Source organism: Linepithema humile, chromosome 5 (assembly GCF_040581485.1).
Source record: "Linepithema humile isolate Giens D197 chromosome 5, Lhum_UNIL_v1.0, whole genome shotgun sequence".
Lineage (NCBI taxonomy): Eukaryota > Metazoa > Arthropoda > Insecta > Hymenoptera > Formicidae > Linepithema > Linepithema humile.
The window spans coordinates 28169260-28187278 of NC_090132.1; the positions used below are offsets into that span (position 1 = coordinate 28169260).

An 18019-nucleotide genomic window follows, 5' to 3' on the forward strand; every position below is an offset into this window, starting at 1 on the left:
TGAAAAATGGAAAGTATAATAAAATTAGAGGCCGTATGATTGCGTGATTTTCTGGTTTCATGACGCTTCCGTGTATTTCGTTCGTCAAATCTCTTTATAGCCAATGTGGTTTTTATAATTCAATCGACATTGAATGATGCATGGAAAAACTGATTACCACGATACATACAAAATGGATCCATACCGCATGATCCATCGATGCCGTTACCATTAATGCTCCACATGAATTTTGCATAGAAATGCGCCCGAAGTATATCTGTCGCGGCGCGCAATTATATATAGCGTAATAAAAGTTTGCGGCCACCACAGTCAACCATAGAGTTACGACGACGTGTATATGTAGATAAAATCTACATCGCGCCGTTTTATTTATTTGGAATATCATTCCGAAGTGAACCGATATTAACGACGGCGAAGTATGCGACAATCGTGCATTATGAATCATTACGAATTTGAAAGTACCGCGCCATCGATGAGATTTCTTTTTACAAAAGTCTTCACTGCGTATATTTGCGAAGAATATTTTTATTTTTCACAATTTTTAAATTTTATTATTTGCGAATTAGATTTTTAACTTGCTCGAACTCGCGCATTAACGCCCGCATTACACTCTGTCATATGTTATATTATAAAAAATTAAAACATTTGGCGTTTTAGAGAGAATATTATGAGATTAAAACACGTAACACACATTTGGTAAACGGATTTAAACGTTTCAGCTCCGGTATTTTCATTGAAATTTTTGGCTGAAAACTGCTCTTTTCAATTTCGTCTCCCACTATTTTTTTTTTTTTATTTTTCAACCCATTACAATGTCGAACATTCCGTTCCTGCGAATAAGTTTTTTGTCCTTCGCAAAACGACGTGCGATTTTTTAGCGATTGGCTTCTGGTGCGCCGCCGACTCGCCGGTCATAGTAATTCGAAATAGGCAAAGTCGCGAATAGTTCTGCGTTTTTTCGTTCCAGTTACGTACCGCACAATTCCTGCGGTCTCATAAATCTCTCTCGCCCTACGTCGGCTATGCGGCGCCCGGTGTAATCGTCCATTACGTACTCTCATCGAACGGCGACGGCTCCTCCATTTGTTCTCCCCGTGAGAGTGTATCGGGTGTATCGCCAAGAGAGCCTCGTCGTTTCTTCGTTTCCTGGTCCATTCGGCCAGTAAAGATAGAGAGAACGCGGCGTGCACCGCTCCTTTTCTTCCCCACCGTGGAAAATGCCGGGAGGCGTATATTGTAAATCTGCGACACTACTTCGTTTCGACTGAAGTCTCCTTCGTAGTTCCTCAAGTGCTTCGTAATGCGATAGAGCGGCATGCGAGTATGCTAAAATGTGTTTTACGCTTCGAATACTTTCTCTATAAATGTTTCGTGAATTCTCACACAAAATAGATTAACTCTGATTCCTATTTTTCGAGAATTATAGATATACGAACATTTGGACATAAAGTCAATATTTTCCTATGATATTTTTTATTAAGTTAATTGAATCTCTCTCCGTACAATGTTTCTCATATTTATACATTTATCTCTCAATTTAGGCAACAAATCGGAAGATTCTTGTACCCAGAAAAAAAAATGATAAAAATTGCCAAGTTTTAAAAAATTTATAACGTAACTTTGTAAACATTTATGTGAAAATTGACTAAATAAAAGTAAACTATGCAAGAAAAGTATCATACAAATTCGATATATTTCGATTGTCATTTTCTCTATTTTCTCTTTTCTTTGTCTCTTGGATTACATTTTATTTTAGTTGCGTATTGCGTATTGCGACAATGTTTTTTCTTGAATTTAATTATTTATTCTTATTATACGTAATCAATATTTATTCTATGAATATCAACTTTGCTAAACGCCATGATACGAAACAGCTCGCGGAAGGAAAGAGGATCTTTTCAAAGGCTATCTTATCTTCTCGCAGCGTCTCAGCAGCCGTAATATCAGCGAATATGATCTCGCGTGCGCGATGCGAGTGAAGGGCCGCTGAAAATTCCCCTAAAAATTTAATCCGACGGCCGAGAGAGCGCAATGGCATGGAACGAAGAACACCGGGACTACATTAATTAGACCCACAATTACGGTAATGGGAGAGTTCGTGCGTTGCAATTATCGTAGCACCACGAAGGCAGTTAATTAAGAGAAATTCAATTAAGCTCTTTCGGCCACGCGAACGAATGTGCCCGCGCGCGTCGACGGCGAGCGGAGTGCGGCGCAGCCCGCGTTGTGCGCGCGTCAAGCACGAAGCCGATTTTCCCGCGAGAAAATCCATTTCTCCTCTCTTTTTTCGTAACCCCTATCGTTTTGCGCGGCGTCGTTAATTTCGCGCTGATTCGATTGGCGCGCAGCTTGTGCAACGCGGATTTTTTTCGCCGCTCCGACGAAGAAACGAGAGCCGGCGGAAAAACGAGCAGTTTTGTGGTGATTTTCAGCGAACGTTGTTGAAACCAACAACTTGTTCCATGTGTCGAAAAAGTTAACCGGAGAAAAACGCGACCGGTAATGATCCTAATTTCTTATGGCGCATGTAATATTGAAGCATCGTGCCTTGGCTTGCCAGTACAAATTGAACGATTACGTTACAGCGATTATATAATGCATTGGCAAGAATACAGATTTTCTGTTGTGTCACGCAAAGATACGAAAACGATACTTAAACAGATAATCATCAAGTCACTGTTACATTTTTCGCTGCTTTCTTAATATGAAATTTTAAAAGCAAATATAAAAAAATGTGAACGCATACATTTTTAATAGGTCAGGCAGGCGCACTGGTGATTAACCTGTCACCATTACAAATATATACGACCACTAAATTTATCTCTATTTCTACGCTTTTCTCGCACCTAAAATAATGTAATCATATTTCTTCCGAAAAAGAAAATATGACATTACCAGTTTTTTAAATGATTATATAAGTAAAATTAGTAAATAAAGTACTTGTAAAAATAAGATTAGTTCCCTGCCACATTCAAGGTTAATAGCTGTGGTTTTTCTTTCTATTTTTCATCTTGAAATTTTATATTTTAAAACAAGGGAAAATCAGATTGCAATTCAAACAAACCTTTCATTTTCGAGCAAAATACAGTGATGACTTTTCATCTAACTGAGTACATGCGAGATAAAATCACGTGTTCATTGCAGTTGAACTAAATTTGCGGATAGCTCGAGACTCGAGGGACGCTAAAATCAACAACATATTTCAGATGCCGAAACAATCGCAAAATGAACGTAACAAACCGCCCATTCGTATCGCGTAATGAGGAATGTCATTCGCGGCCGAGCCATCACAGAGTTCCGCGTAACTAATTTCGCCGTTTGCGAAAACACGAGCGTCAGCTTGCATTGACATCGAAACATGAACGTTTACCTTAGATGGCCGGGGCACTTGCGCGAGCAAACACGAAACTCTCCGTAGAGACGTAAACGGCCTGTTAATAGCAAGCGCAATCCATAACTAACCGCCATTCCTGATTTCATTTGTACATTCGACAACAAGAAATGGGCGCGTGCCCGTAAAAGTTAAGCGCATCACCTGAGGACGCATAAAAATTTTTCACATAACGCCAGTGTATTCACATATTAGTAATTCATTGAAATTCTACTACGATGGTCAAGAAAAAAAGCTCTTTTCGTTTAATTTTATCCTTTCCCCGGAGAAATGCTAGCCGGCCAGAGTTTTAAGCTTTTATCTTTTCACGCTTGCAGTAAATAACAAACGGAAGTTTTAATCACATAAAAAATTAAATCCCGTGCATCGCCGGACAAATATGTAGATGGAATTGAATATGAGTTTCTCCAAAATAGTCCCAATTTACTCTCCCAGTCCATTTTTTCACCTCTGGTTTCTTAGCACTGCCGAAAGTTTTAGTGTACACTTGGGAAGTTTGAGAAATTCTCGGATTAACTTTGCAGCAGAAAACACTAAACACGCTATGTCAAGTCTTCAACTTCCTTACAGAGGATAACATCCGGCAATGCTACAAAAGCTCTAAAAACCATTTTCCCTTTACCGTAGCGACTGTAACGTTGGAGAGTTTGCGAGTACGTTATTTACGAATTTTTCCAAGAATCTACGTTTGAAATTTTTATCTTTCTCCAACCGGATGCAGCTTCTCTGCGACATTTTCGAATTTGACGTTAATGAATTAATTAATTTTTGCTGTCAAATGAAAGTTTGAACGTCATCTTAGACTGACAGGGAAGTGTAAACGTTGCCTCGTCGGGCGGGATCTGTCTGAAGCAATGGTGATACTCTTGACAGACACAAACGTCTTGTTAACGTCAAGCGTGACGCGAAACGCGCGCGGCAGCGATATGCGACTTGACAAAGTCAGTTTGCACAGATACGAGTGTAAAATATGGCCCTTCCATTTGGATGCTGGCGCAACATAAACATTGATTCAAGCGTGGCTTGAAATCTGCATTTATCTCGCGAGTTCTCTTCGTTCTCTCAGTTGCGCTGTATTAATCCTGTTATTATTTTGGAATATTAAATTTAATTAGGCATGTGTATACGTATATAAATATAACTAGCAGCAACTGGAACTTTGCGGCATTATAATTACGCAAAATGCGCAAGCGAGTTCCGTTCTAATAGAATATTATGTTTGCTTCGAGCACAAAAGTCTCCTTTTTTTTCCTAATTAATTTCTACAAACAAACACGCATCTTGCATTCGCGATTGTGTAATATTGTAAGATTGTGCAAACGTTGCGTTATCAGGATGAGAAAAAGTGAGTAACGAGACTGAAATGGCTCGTTAATATGAGGCGTGACATGAAATAAACAGCCGTACGATGGATGGGCGCTACGTCGTTTTCGAAGAAAAAAAAGAGGAAAAGGTGTCACGGCTGCTTGGCAAGCTTCGTGAGATGGTTCGTTCAACGGACTGGCTGAATTAAACACCACGATGGAATACTAATTTCTCCGACATGAATCTCTAATCCTCTGAGGCCAAGCCCAGCTTTTATCCTTTTCACGTGCACTTAAAACCCCTTCCTCAGTCACGATTAAACGTCATTACATACGTGTGTATGTGTGTGTAATAACAGTATTATACTATTAATTCTCGCTTGACTAGTTCTCACCGATCTCAATTAGTGCAAAAGTTAATTGTCTGCTTTTTTTTCTAGTGTTATTTAATTCTAAACTCTAGGCAGAATTAACTTAGTACATATAAAGTTATATTCTAAAACAAAATATAGAGACATATGACGACTCTCTCCAATGCAATAAATTCGCGCTTTTTTACTACAATTTTTGTAATATTATTTATCAAATTAAGAGATTATCTTAGGAAACGTAGAAAGAATAATTTAAATCGTAATAATATAATCGTAAAAGAATTATTTAAATTATTAAAAAATTTTAATTATTTTTGTAATAATATACAGAAAATTGTAATGAAAAAATAAAACAATAAAGAAAGCAATTAAGAAATAATTGCTTTCTTTATTGCTTTGTAATTACAAAGCGATAAACTGCATCTAGCAAAATTACACACTATGATTTATTCAATATTTTCTATCATCACGATATTTCTATTATTGAGCATTGTATCAGCGATTTAATTCATAGTAAATTATAGTATGTGACAATAAAACGCAACAAGATATTAGGTGAAACGAAATCTGTATTCGACCATCGTATATCGTCCTTTTTTGTGCCAATTTCCGTGCGGATACGTTAATTTCGTTAAATTGCATTCCATTGCGAGATGCTCATGCATTCGTAATCGCTTCCAAGCAAGTACGAATAATGGCGTATAAAAGTTTGCTAGAGCATAAACAACAGTACGTTTAATACGTTTGTATTAAGAAATAAAACCGGACCGTAATTGAAATTCGTGGGGAGCACACTTTGATTGCGCTTGCACCAAATGCATCTGCATTCTCGAATCCCACGCGCGAATTCCTGAAATAAAATGCGATATCGCGAAATACAACTGACTTAGCAATATTCCTTACAACAATGAATGCAAAATAAATACCGACCGCGCATCCGTGGCGTTATATATGCGTTGCAGCTTTCGCGCTATGCCCAACCAATCAAACGGAGGCTTAGCGCCTAAAGCAAAAGTAAAACAAAATGGGCGCAATAAATTCCACTAAATCATAGCGTTTATTCGAATATGGAGTTGGCTCAAGCCGCGGCGGCGTGATCGGTTTTCATGAATTTAATAGAGATACGATTGAGTGCTACTCCATACTATCCCAGCTACTCTCTTCGAGGATTTCTAGCGTTGATCAGACTTTTAATTTCGTTAATGAAGCACACGCAAATGAAACGCATTGCCGGGACGTTAATCCATTAGCGCAATTCATCTCGACGCGAGTAGTTCACGTCGACAATGCTGAAGCTATGCGATGAGCAAGTTAAATTCTAAGTTGGCAGTCTTAGCTCTCTGTAGAAGCGAGTCGATTCGTCCCCTGCTGGCTAATTAATCCAAAGTTAATTGACGCCCATCCCGCGCTTCCAGCCTAGCCGGATGCAAATATCGAGTTATCGGACCTGGCAGTAGGCACGAGTTATTTTCGCGAGAAATCGTTAACGGCGAATTCCGTCAATTTCTAGTCGGCGTGATTTCTGGTATTTCGAAGCACTAATTTTACATCCTGTACTGCACTCCGGCATATCGATGAATTATATTGGTAATAAAATCGATTTGCTAGTCGCGCCGTTTCTATGGAGAATTTGTAGTAGCGTAAAATAATCATGCATTTACATTGTAATTTAGATGAAAAATAATGAAATTTTTGTAGAATAAAATATAATAAACAGATGTCCGACACGTACGTTAAAAACGCGTGAAACAAATATTAACGCGAAGCTTTACATTGTAATTTGGATGAGAAGTAATGAAATTTTTGTAGAATAAAATATAATAAACAGATGTGCGACATGTGTGTACGTTAAAAACGCGTGAAACAAATATTAACGCGGGGCTATATTCTTCCTAGAAACTGCCACGAGAAGCGTTCAATAAATTCTCGGTAATGCTATGACGCACATTTAGATATAAGTGATTAGTCGTATTTTTATGAGGACTTAAAAAAGTTAATTATTAGATGTAATAAGTGCGAAAGAGAGAATGACATTAAAAAATAAAGAAATAATTCCATATTTATCTGTTTCTTTTAATATTCAAATCGAAAATCCATTAAACGCCCGTCGTATATATGTATTTATAAAAAACGATAAAATTGTTATAATAAAAAAGAATGTAAAATTTGTATTCTTTCCTATGACTCTTCAATTATATCGAAAGTTAATGTTTGATCGAAATTGTTACGATTATTTCACAGTTTAATTTTAATTGTATCATTCATCAATTTTTTATGGAATTTGAAGCAAAAACATGATTGTTTAATTGCATCTAAATATTTATATAGATGATACAACTTATATATTGTACATATAGAAAATACCCATTACGCTTTTTTTTTTAGTATTCATCCAGCAGAATCAAGAAGTCGAATGACCCTATAAAGCATAAATTACTGCGATTATCACTTGTTGATCGCAGCGTAAATAGGTTGCAAAGCGCAACAAAATTTGCTTTGCTAATGCATTTTAATCGATCACGAAAATTGACGGATAATAATCATCGAGAAATTGATTAAGCCGATAACACGTTCAAAATAACTCTAATATGTGTGGCAAGAAAGAAGACTTCTTCATCGACGAATTTGTACGAAGGCTGATAAATTTCACAAGCTAAATATTAAACTAGAAAACTAATCTTGTTCTCAAATATTCGTCCAATTTTGTGATTATACCAAATACAGATTACACACAATCAGATAGACATTTTCTTCAGTACTTCCTCGATTGACCAAATCGCTTTTCCGATCATTTTTAAATTATTAGTGAATCTGAAAAATCCATTGTTTGTCGCCGGAACTTGTTCAAAGAGACTGGCGAATTTTCAGCGTTTCATCCAAAGAGAAAAGAAAACAGGGATCTTCCGTTAAAACTGCAAACATTTGAAGGTTCACTCTAACAAATCCTGACAGTACTGAGAAATCGACCGAAACAGTCCACATGTACAAATGACTTTCCAACGCAATTTCATACGCTAAACCTATAGATAGATGCGTGCGAATAAATCCGGACAATTCTAGTGTCATAGCGAGGCATGGTGGGAAACGATCGCTGTTTGAGTTCCAATTTGCGTTTAATAATTGCATTCGATTAATATTCATTGGAATGCAAAGCGGTTCGGTGAATGCAGCGACCGGGTTGCTCGCGCGAAAAGGAAGGAAAATGGAGGCCGACGAGTTAGCGTTTTCACGAACTTTCGGTATTGTCCTACCGTTCCCTGCGGGTTCCCGGCGAACTGGACGAGGATAATAAATCGAGGGCAATGGCGTTGTGTTCTCCGCGCTACGTACGCGCGGATGATAATGGCTTCTGACTCGCGCGCGCGCGCGCGCGCGAGATGCGATTTATTTATGCGAGAGGCTTCAAGAGAGAGCGCGTCGATCCGCGTTACTTTGCGCTTCGGCTCTTCTAAAGCGTCGTCGCTGTCTCTTCGTCGAGCGACAAAAAAAAAATATAGGACGGTACCAAGCGAGAGAACGTTCACCCTGTATAATACCACAGGGCGTTTCAGGAGATTTGCATCAAACTCCAGAAGCGGATCCTCTGATGAATTTAGCGACAATTTTTTCTTGAGCAAAAAGTTAGCTCAACACGCTATCTTTCTTCGCAACTTTCGAATTTTTAGCACTACGTATCTCACCAACTAAGCATCGTATTAAGATTCTGTTGAAGCAAACTTTAATAAAAGTTTATTGAAAAGCAAGGTTTTGTTACTGGGTTGCCAGCCCTGAGGCTTATTTCGCCCAAAGTTTAAAATTTTGCTTGAAAATCCTTGATAACCAAATTGCAAACACTAAACAATTTATCAATCAATAATTTATGAAAAAAAGTAGAAGGTTTCATATAGATCATCTTTCGGAATATTCAACGATGACATATAATAATTACGTAAAAATTAAATTGCAGTCACTTTGCAAAAAAGCTACAATTATAGGAAAAACGGATGGGAAACATTCAAAGTTGAATGAGGTTCGATTTCAGCAGTGCTTTCCGGATCAGAATCTTATCTTTGAGAATACATGCACCTGCGAGTACACACGCGTCAACATACAAGTGGATTGGGAATTGCGAATACGCCCCGGGAGAGCAAAGGCTATTTCCAGGGTTGCGATCCTACGAAACAAAAGGAATTTACAATGAGCAAGTTCTGTTCGGTGCCGAAGCTTCAATCGTAAATCGAAAACTTTCGTCCCTCCTACGTCTCCAGAATCCCACCCACTTCTCAGGCAGCGACTTTGCTCGCGCGAATTCTTTCCAGAAACTGTCGATCCTCCTAGTTAGTAGAAATACCACGAAACTGATCAGACTCGACAAGATCTCAGACAATGGAAGATCACGTCGCAATTCTAAGGGATTAGCACTTTCACGCTCGCGAAGAGCTGATCGTCCCTACTTTTCTAGGTCAGTAGAAACACCATGATACAGATCAGACGCGAAAACTTTGCAGACGTGGATGGAATATTGCACGAATTCGAAAGATTAATGAACTGAAATAGCACATTTCCTAAAACGGACGTTTAGACAGTTTTATTACTCAATCAGCTTAAAAATATGTAAAAATCCACAACCAATTACTAATCAAATATGTCACATTCCGAAATATCGACAAAAAATTACGTAAACATAAAAAAACGTTCAAACTCTTAAAAAGTAAGCACTATATATAAATGTCTCAGTAGAAATATCGTGTAACAAATCAGACGACGATTTTTGTTTTCACGCACGAAAAAGAATTGCTTAAAATCAAGAGATTAATCGCGATTAACACTTTTCTTTATTTTCAGAAAGCAAGTATTTTATAGCTTTCACTCGGTCTAAAAGCTAGTAGAAAGATCACGCGATAAGTCAGACATGACAGACGTTCGTAGTAGAGTGCAAGCAGAGAAATACATGAAACTGTGCACCTCACATTCTCAAGTTTCCGAAAAACGAATTAAACATATCTCTCTCCGAGACAGCTTTGTAGCTGGTAGAAGAACCACAAAAACAGAGACGAGACGTGGCAACTCTCCAGACGCGAGTAGAACATTGCGCTAATCTAAGAAAATAAACACCGTCGCACTTTCGGGATACCAGCCTCCTGTAGCTTCCTGCGCTAGTTTTCCTATACCAGTAGAAACATCACGATACAAGTGAGACACTGTTGTAACCGCCTAAACGCAAGTAGAACATCTCGCGGACACATTCGCACTTTCATAAAACAAGGCCTCCTGTACCTTTCTGGGTCAGGTCAATCTGGATCCACGAGCTCGATCTGAAGATCCACCGAAGCTGGATCACTACTCCGATTCTCTCTCTCTCTCTACTCTCGGAGAGACGGACTCTCCACCGTCTGATCCCCGCACCGTCGTTTCCCAAGTTGTTGGTTCAACGTCCTCGACGTTCGCGGCGAGAAAGCGCCTCGTTATCCTTCCATCGATCACGAGTTTCCGGAGGACGGAATGTCACGGCTCGATCCGCGGGTTTATCGCGCGAACAGTGCGCGCATTATCCGCGTGGCCTGATACCGCGAGCCGACCGAACGTCAAGTACGCCAGTACGCAGCGATACGAAACGACGTGCGCCGCGACGCCACCGGCACTGACGGTTACGTACTTAACCGAGCGACGGCGGAAGGCGAACTGGACCGAGCGCCGGAGACTGCCTTTGGCCGCTGCTGCGTGTTCGGTCTGGTGGCGGCCGCTTTCGCCGGCGACGAGGACGGCCACCGCGACGACGACGGCGACGCCGACGCCGCTCGTAGCAACCATGGCGCGACGCGGAAGCCGTCGGAGCGCCCTCATCTCTTCCACCCCCTGCGACCTCGGCACCTCGTTTCATCTCGCTCCAACCCGCCCCTCGCATCGTCCTTCTCGACCGTCCGGTGGAGCTACCCCCCACCACTCTATCGATCCTGCGGGAGAGGCCCTCTGCGTTCCATTTGCCTCGTTCGAGCGGAGACTGCGAATCGCGCTCATAGCGCCTGGACCATTGCGAAGAAAGCTAAAGAGGGCCGCAAGGGGAAGAGAAGACAGTTGTCGACGGGTTTAACTCCTTACGGAGTTCTTTCCTCGAGGCGTGAGAAACTGGATTGTTAATGGATTGACTCTCGTTTATCAGCAGGAATAAACTCGCAGGAAGCTTATTCCAATGTGGCAAGCGAATGCACTGGAAGTGAATTAAGCGTCAGGATTGTGACTGATAATAATGTATTCTTGATAGCGGGACCGAGTACAGAAAATGTCAAATAATCCTGATCAACGGAATTAAATATTTTCTCGGCAAACATAAGCCCGATGCATTCGACGCATCCCGTATTTTTAAACGGAAAGAAAATAAAGTATAATAACATCAAGCTCAATATTGAGAATATGTATTGTATTGGAGTTTTTAAAGCGCAACCTTTCTGTCGAAGATAAAAGAAAAAACTTCTTTTATATTATGCGTAAAAAAACTTCTTTTAGAATTACGTTGTTCACTAGCTTTGAATTTCAACACAATATACAAAGTCTGCAAAAACGGAGGAAACTGTTTGGTTTAAAATTTCCACTATTAGAGTGTCCTGTATTTTACTATATGGAAATATGTGGTAGATTAGCTAGGAAAGACACGTGCAAAGGGAAACGGAAAATAACCCTTAGAATTCTCCCTTAGCGGATTTTCCGATTACACGCTCGTAAGAGAATCACAGAAATCTGAGCAACTCATTCTCGTATACCGTGACACGCGCTTTCCGATTGTATGCTCACGAGAGAATCCAAGCGCAATATGTATACATATATATGTATCTCTCTGTGTTCACACTGAATGTTATCGTTACATGTGGCTGCTCGATTTCCATTATACGTCTGCAATGAAACCCCTTCTATTAAATAAATTAAATACAGAATTAGGCCATCACATTTAATATTAAACACGATGCTTTACACAAGTATGGAACACAGAGATATTAATTAAGAAATCATAATTCTGAATGTAAATCGCACCGAATGTAGAATTAAATCATCAGTTTCGTAGTTAAGTATAATCGAGGCGAATGTGTGCGAATATTTTGCGTTTTATTATGCCAAACGACATTAATGTGATTTGTGAAAGCGTAATAAAACGTATCGTAATTAATTTTTTAATCTTCACTTCTTTAAAGTATTTAATTAGCGCGTTACAACAGTTTTCGTGTAAATTGATAATAACGAAATCTTCAAGGCGGAGAAAAATTCCAAGATGTATTGCGCTGTGGCGGAAAGAAACGCAAACTTGCTAACAGAGTAAAAACTGCAGTAAGTAAGCACCGGAATGCGAATTTTGAATATTATTTTTAGCGCGCATTTAATATTAAGAAAAGTTTCGCGGGGGAAGTAAAAAATTTCAGAATATATTGTAAAAACCGAAAGAAATTTCGAACTTAACAAACAAAGGAATAAAAAGGTAAAAACCAGAGTTAAACTCTAACGCAACGCTATTATTTCTCCGAGTAACGCGCATTCGACGGCGCCGGAATCTCCGCAATGGAGTAAATTCCAAAATATATTGTTACCAACCGAAAGGAATCGCAAGTTTAAGAAAAAAAAAGGAAATAAACCTGAAAAGCGAAGTTAAGGCGGTGCGCGATTTTGCGATATTATTTCCATAAGGAGCGCATATTTGACGCTAATGGACGCTTCGCGGGGTAAAGTAAATCCTAGGATATATCGTTTCCAACTGAAAGGAATCGCGAGTTACAAATGGAACAGAACTCGTAACGCAAAGCCGGCGTGCGCGAATTTCCGATATTATTTTCCGAAGGAACGCGCATTTGACACTAACGGGAGCTTCGCGGCTGGAGTAAATTCCGTAATATACCGTCGCAGGTGAGAAAAGCTGGAAATAAAATGTCAGAATTTCCGCTAATCCAGTAGATTTTCAGTAGTCCGCCTCGAAGAAGCACAGTTTCTTAGTTCACCTCAAGCGAAAATCACGATCGAATTATTTCTTTCGCGATGCCTGAGTCATGCCGCGCGTCACGAGTCTGACAGAATCCGCAATTCATTTGAAACGATTAAAACGTTGTAGAATAGAGAGAGAGAGAGAGAGAGCAGACGGTACGATGAATATTTTAGAAAACATATCGCTTAAGTAATTCATAGGTTTTAATCTCTACGCTCTGTTTTCATTTTCCTGCAAAATTATTGCTGGGACCTTGTTAGATGTATTCAAAGTGCGCCATACATGGCTTCGTATATAAACGAAATGGGAAACAGAGTTTTCAGAGGCACATCGCGTAAACTCTCCTTTTAATGGGCACGAAAGTGGGAAAAATAATTATCAGCGATAACGGGGTGAGTTTTGCGACGAGTATAAATTTTACATTTTAGTTGCGGTCGGTCGTAAAGGAGCGGAGCGTCACGCGGAATAAAGCAGTTTTCAAGTACCGCAGAAGTATAATTGCAAGGTTTGAAATTTCATGTTTATCACCGCGCGTGAAAATGGAGGAACTTTCTCACGCAACGCTCCTCGAGTTTTCCCCGGCTTGCCGAATGGAACTGCAGCAACGGCAAGTAAAAGATTTAACTGTTTCTTAACGTACGCTGTCCGACAAAGAAAAAAGAAAAGTAGATCTGGTCTTAACCGAGTTTGCCGCGAGTAGACAATGTTGCCACGCAGGAAGTGACAGGAAGTCTCTCATATTCTCGTCGATTGAGTACGGTTTTTCACTGTGAAATTTTTATTACGATTCTCACTCCGCCGGTAAACTCCTCGAAAAAAGAATTGTACCAAAGTACTTCGGGAGCTCCGGGGATCTAATGAAAATCTTTGAAATATTCGAAATATATCAACCGTATTTTTGCAAGATTTCTAACAATTACTGTCACTCCAGTAGTTTTCAAGAGTTTTCACTGGCATGATATTGGCACAAGTCAACCTGTCGATATGTCACAGTTGAGAGCTCTAATACCATCGAACGCTGTGGATTATCGTGCTGGAGAAAAAGAATAAAATATCACCGTCGAAAAAGACTATGTCTAACGCATTCGTGCACCAATGTGTATGCTCAAATTTTATAACGTATCGTACGTCTGCTCATCATCGGATGTCAAAATCATTGATAGTGTTTGATATCTTCTTTGAAAGATATCGATACTTTACAGTATTGATGATCGCCTAGGGATATTGCTGCAAACGTATATAAAATAATTCTGAATATTATTTAATTTTAATATAATTTCGTTCATAGAGCCAAAAATAACATTTCACATCTATGACAAGATTTCATATTTTTAATTGTATTACTAATGTCGTAAGATTTCAGAGAATACGAGAGAGATCCTTTACATTTTGCACGAGGTTGTAACATTATCCTTTCGCGCGAGAGTGCAGTTTCTGGAAGGTCGTGAAATCTGTCGCATTTGTTAACCACGAAAATAAGGAAAGTGCAACGCGCCACTGTGTGTAAAGTATAAATTGTTACGACTAGACGCGAGCGGAATATGCAGCCAACCAGCCAGTCCGAAACGCGTTGCACTCTAATCTGATCTTTGTAATTACTCTTTATTGAACGGAAGCAAAGTTCAAAAACTCATCCACCGCAAAAAGCTCCCTTGAAGTCGATACGTGGCAGACTGCCGTGCCTTTCATAACGCGGGAATGAAGATGAGAACTTTGAAGCTACTGGCTTTGTGGCAAGTTATGCAACTTTGAGCATAGTATCACATAACGCATAATGTTGAAGGAAAATCAGTTGTACTGCAAAAAACTCACGTTATATGTTCACGATGCGCGCGATAAGAAGCGGAAGTGGTTGTGTGCATTTCTGCTTTATCTCGCAAATTAAAAAATTAGAACAGGATTCGATGAACCGTGATTCTGTAATAATAAAAGCGAGTATAAATAAACAATACTGTTGGAACAAATTGTGAAATACTCTTTGAAAATTACAAATCACAAAATACAATTTATTTATATAATATTATTAAATAGCTTTTATTTCAGAAGAGAAAGAAACAGTGGGGAGTAGAAGACACGCCAAAAACCTAATTGTTTATTTCTTTTTTCAGATCTATTTAAATTTTCTTGCCAGATCTGTCGACGGAAAAGGATAAACATATGTCTGCATGACCTATATGCGGATCTTCTTATCTGTGCCAAGCCGCTGCGCAGAAACAAAAAGTATGGTCGATGGTTGATACGATCACCCTCATAAAATTTCAGGTTGACTGCTTAGGTACCGATAAATCTAAAAAATCGCGACAGAAAGGAAATGGTCTGAAGATTTCAAGCCTCATCAGGTGAAAATGGGATAGTAATGTGAGCAGAGAGATATCTCAAATCGAGAGCGTACATACGCGTTTTCTGTAAAATTACATCAGCACGCGGAAGTTATCGGCGGTGTGCGCTGCAAAATTCTGAAGATCGAGCTTGCACCGATGCTAAGAAACGACAGCTTAATCGCCTAAGTTTATTGTGCACTCTGTAAAACCACCTCATATTTCTAAGTAGATGCATACAACATTGCATGCAAGGAATATCACCATCTATTAATAAAACAATAAAAAAACTTTTGCGAAGAAAATCTCACTTTATGCAGCTGGGCTTTGAACGAGAAAAGAATAAAAAAAAAAAACGAGTTGCTTATCTCATCAAGCTATCGATCGTCGCAAACGCTGCCTTTAATTAATGCATGTACCTATACTATCATCTCATTTTTAATGTTATCTGATCTGGAGTTAATTTTTATTTATTAGCAGAATTCAATTTATCGGAACGTTTTCGGCATTAAATATTTTTTTGTTAAGATAAAGTTAAAAAAGTAAAAAAAGAAATGCAATTTTTTATATTCTACATTCCAGTGTAATTAATTGTCTCTCCTTAATTTTCACTATTAACTATTGGCTTGCGATCCGTCACATTTATTCTCCACTGACATTCAACGATTTATTTTTCTTTTTTGCCGATATATATCATTTTCCCTCAAGTTTAATATTTATGACTAGAAAGACATCTGATCACGACATCCTATATACATGTTCCTTCTGTCAATCGCCGCGTCGTTACATCGGAGCATAGATATGCAAAAAGGTCGTGCACAACGATGGCTGACACAACAATAGAGCGAACGACCGCAGTGAAAAATGATAGCGTAGCGGCGCGAGATCGCTTGATTTTTGCGCGCCGAGGTCGCTCAATAATACTATCCGACCGTCTCCTCGCCCCGTTGAGTTGCTCATGAATTTATGTCGCGGAGACTCGGTATTTACGTCGGGCCGTTTCGCGGAGAAAGAAAAGGAATGTAACAGCGGCGTATTAGGGAGAAGGCCGCCGGCTTGCGGCGCGAGACGTAAAACTTGTGCTTTTAGCGGTTCGAGAGCGCTTCGTTAGCGGTGCCGGCGACGCCGGTGCGATGCAAATTGCAGCCATGCGTCGAAAACCTCAGTACAAATGAAATTTGTAAGGCGCGATAAATCTTGCGGCAATGTGTCCATTAAGAGTTATAAGCGACGCCGGCACCGCCGACGCGGATCCTGTAAAATTTCGCGAAATACATCACTGTTTGCGACAACCTCTCGCGGCGCAAAATATTTAAAGCAAGATTTTCCGCGTGACAGCTTCTCGTGTACACATGGTGTCGCAGGAAGGCGCGCGTCTTTCTTAAAATACAATGAAAGATAAATTAAAACGAAACTGGTAGCTGTGTCGTACACATTTTTTAAAGACTTGCTAGATTAAATCCTTAATAAAAACTTATTATGATCAATAAATAAAAATTTTTGGGTCCATAATGTGTCCAATTTTTGTATCGTACAACTGGCGGAGACGGATCAAGGCATCTTTGAAGAGAATTTAAAGAGAATATAATTTATCGATTAACGTGAGTGGTTAATATCGTTAATAATGCTCATCGCGATTACTTGAAAATAGTGGCAAAAGTTTCTATTAAAGATATTGAGGGAAGTTAGTGCCGCAGAAACATTTCTCGAACCGATGGCAAACGAGAGTCTAGCAGCTGCCTTTGGAAGTAGATTCTAACGGAAAGAAAGTCCATCGATTTCATTGCTTATCTTGACTTTTAGAACCTGCTGAGCGAGTCAAGTCACACATCTCCTGCGCCCCATATCTCGTCGTCTCGATCTCCTTTGTGGAGAGACTGGCGCTTTTATTTTTCTTTCATCTCGGATAAAAAGTTTACGATGGGTCACCGCTTGATCGCCGAACGTCTGTACGTCTCCGGATAACAGTCTGTATCTTTGTGAAATCGTATGTATAACTTCTTACGAGATGTTAACGTCGCAGCATGATCACGCTTTCTCGAGCTTTGTGGAATACACGGGCGAATCACATGACAGTGCGATTGTCCTATGGGAAACTCGTGTTTATCGATTATTTATGAGACACGTAGCGATGATATCACTCGAAAAGAGGACGCTAGTGCGGTGTTGTACGAAGAAAGTACAAGATGGTCTCATAAATGGTGCTGAATAGGTTTCACGCTGTCTACACGATTTACGACATTACTATGCGTAATTTGTGTATTTTTGCCCATAAAAAACAAAAAGATAAAAAAGAATAGTACTCATTGAAAAAAAAAAAAAAAAACTAGGAGTTATTATTAACACTTATAGTTGCTACAAAATATTATAAATATTAAATATATTCGCATAATCACCTGGTTTAAATTTTTATATTATATTATACTAATTAAATTTAATTTTAAAGTACAATATAATCCAAAATTTAATTTCATTTTTTTTTCTTTCTCTAGCATCGCTGAAGAAACAATTTTCTGGTTTTTCGTGATCTTCGGAAATTTTATCGATATTAATCGCGGCAGGAGCGATATTCGGAGAACAAAAAGCACATTGTGTCGATCTCTTTCCGAAGGATTCAGAAACAATGGCTTGGTCGGACGCTAACTGAGACACAGATCCTAAGATTTCACGTGCACGATTCGAAGTCAAAACCG

General features: G+C 39.3%; 2 protein-coding genes across 8 annotated transcripts in view; one reads left to right on the forward strand and one right to left on the reverse strand.

Annotated features, from left to right (window-relative positions):
- The window catches only part of Notum (palmitoleoyl-protein carboxylesterase notum), a 454423-nt gene that overhangs the window by 314349 nt on the left and 122055 nt on the right, over positions 1–18019 (forward strand). The window lies entirely within an intron of this gene.
- The window catches only part of KaiR1D (Kainate-type ionotropic glutamate receptor subunit 1D), a 345484-nt gene that overhangs the window by 189095 nt on the left and 138370 nt on the right, over positions 1–18019 (reverse strand). The window contains exon 1 of one of the 7 annotated variants that reach the window (XM_067356341.1): positions 10323–10831. The exons of the other annotated variants lie outside the window; for them this stretch is intronic. The gene's annotated coding sequence lies outside the window, so the exon portion shown is untranslated. Of the gene's footprint in view, positions 1–10322; positions 10832–18019 lie in introns of those variants that run through there. 7 annotated transcript variants of the gene reach the window in all.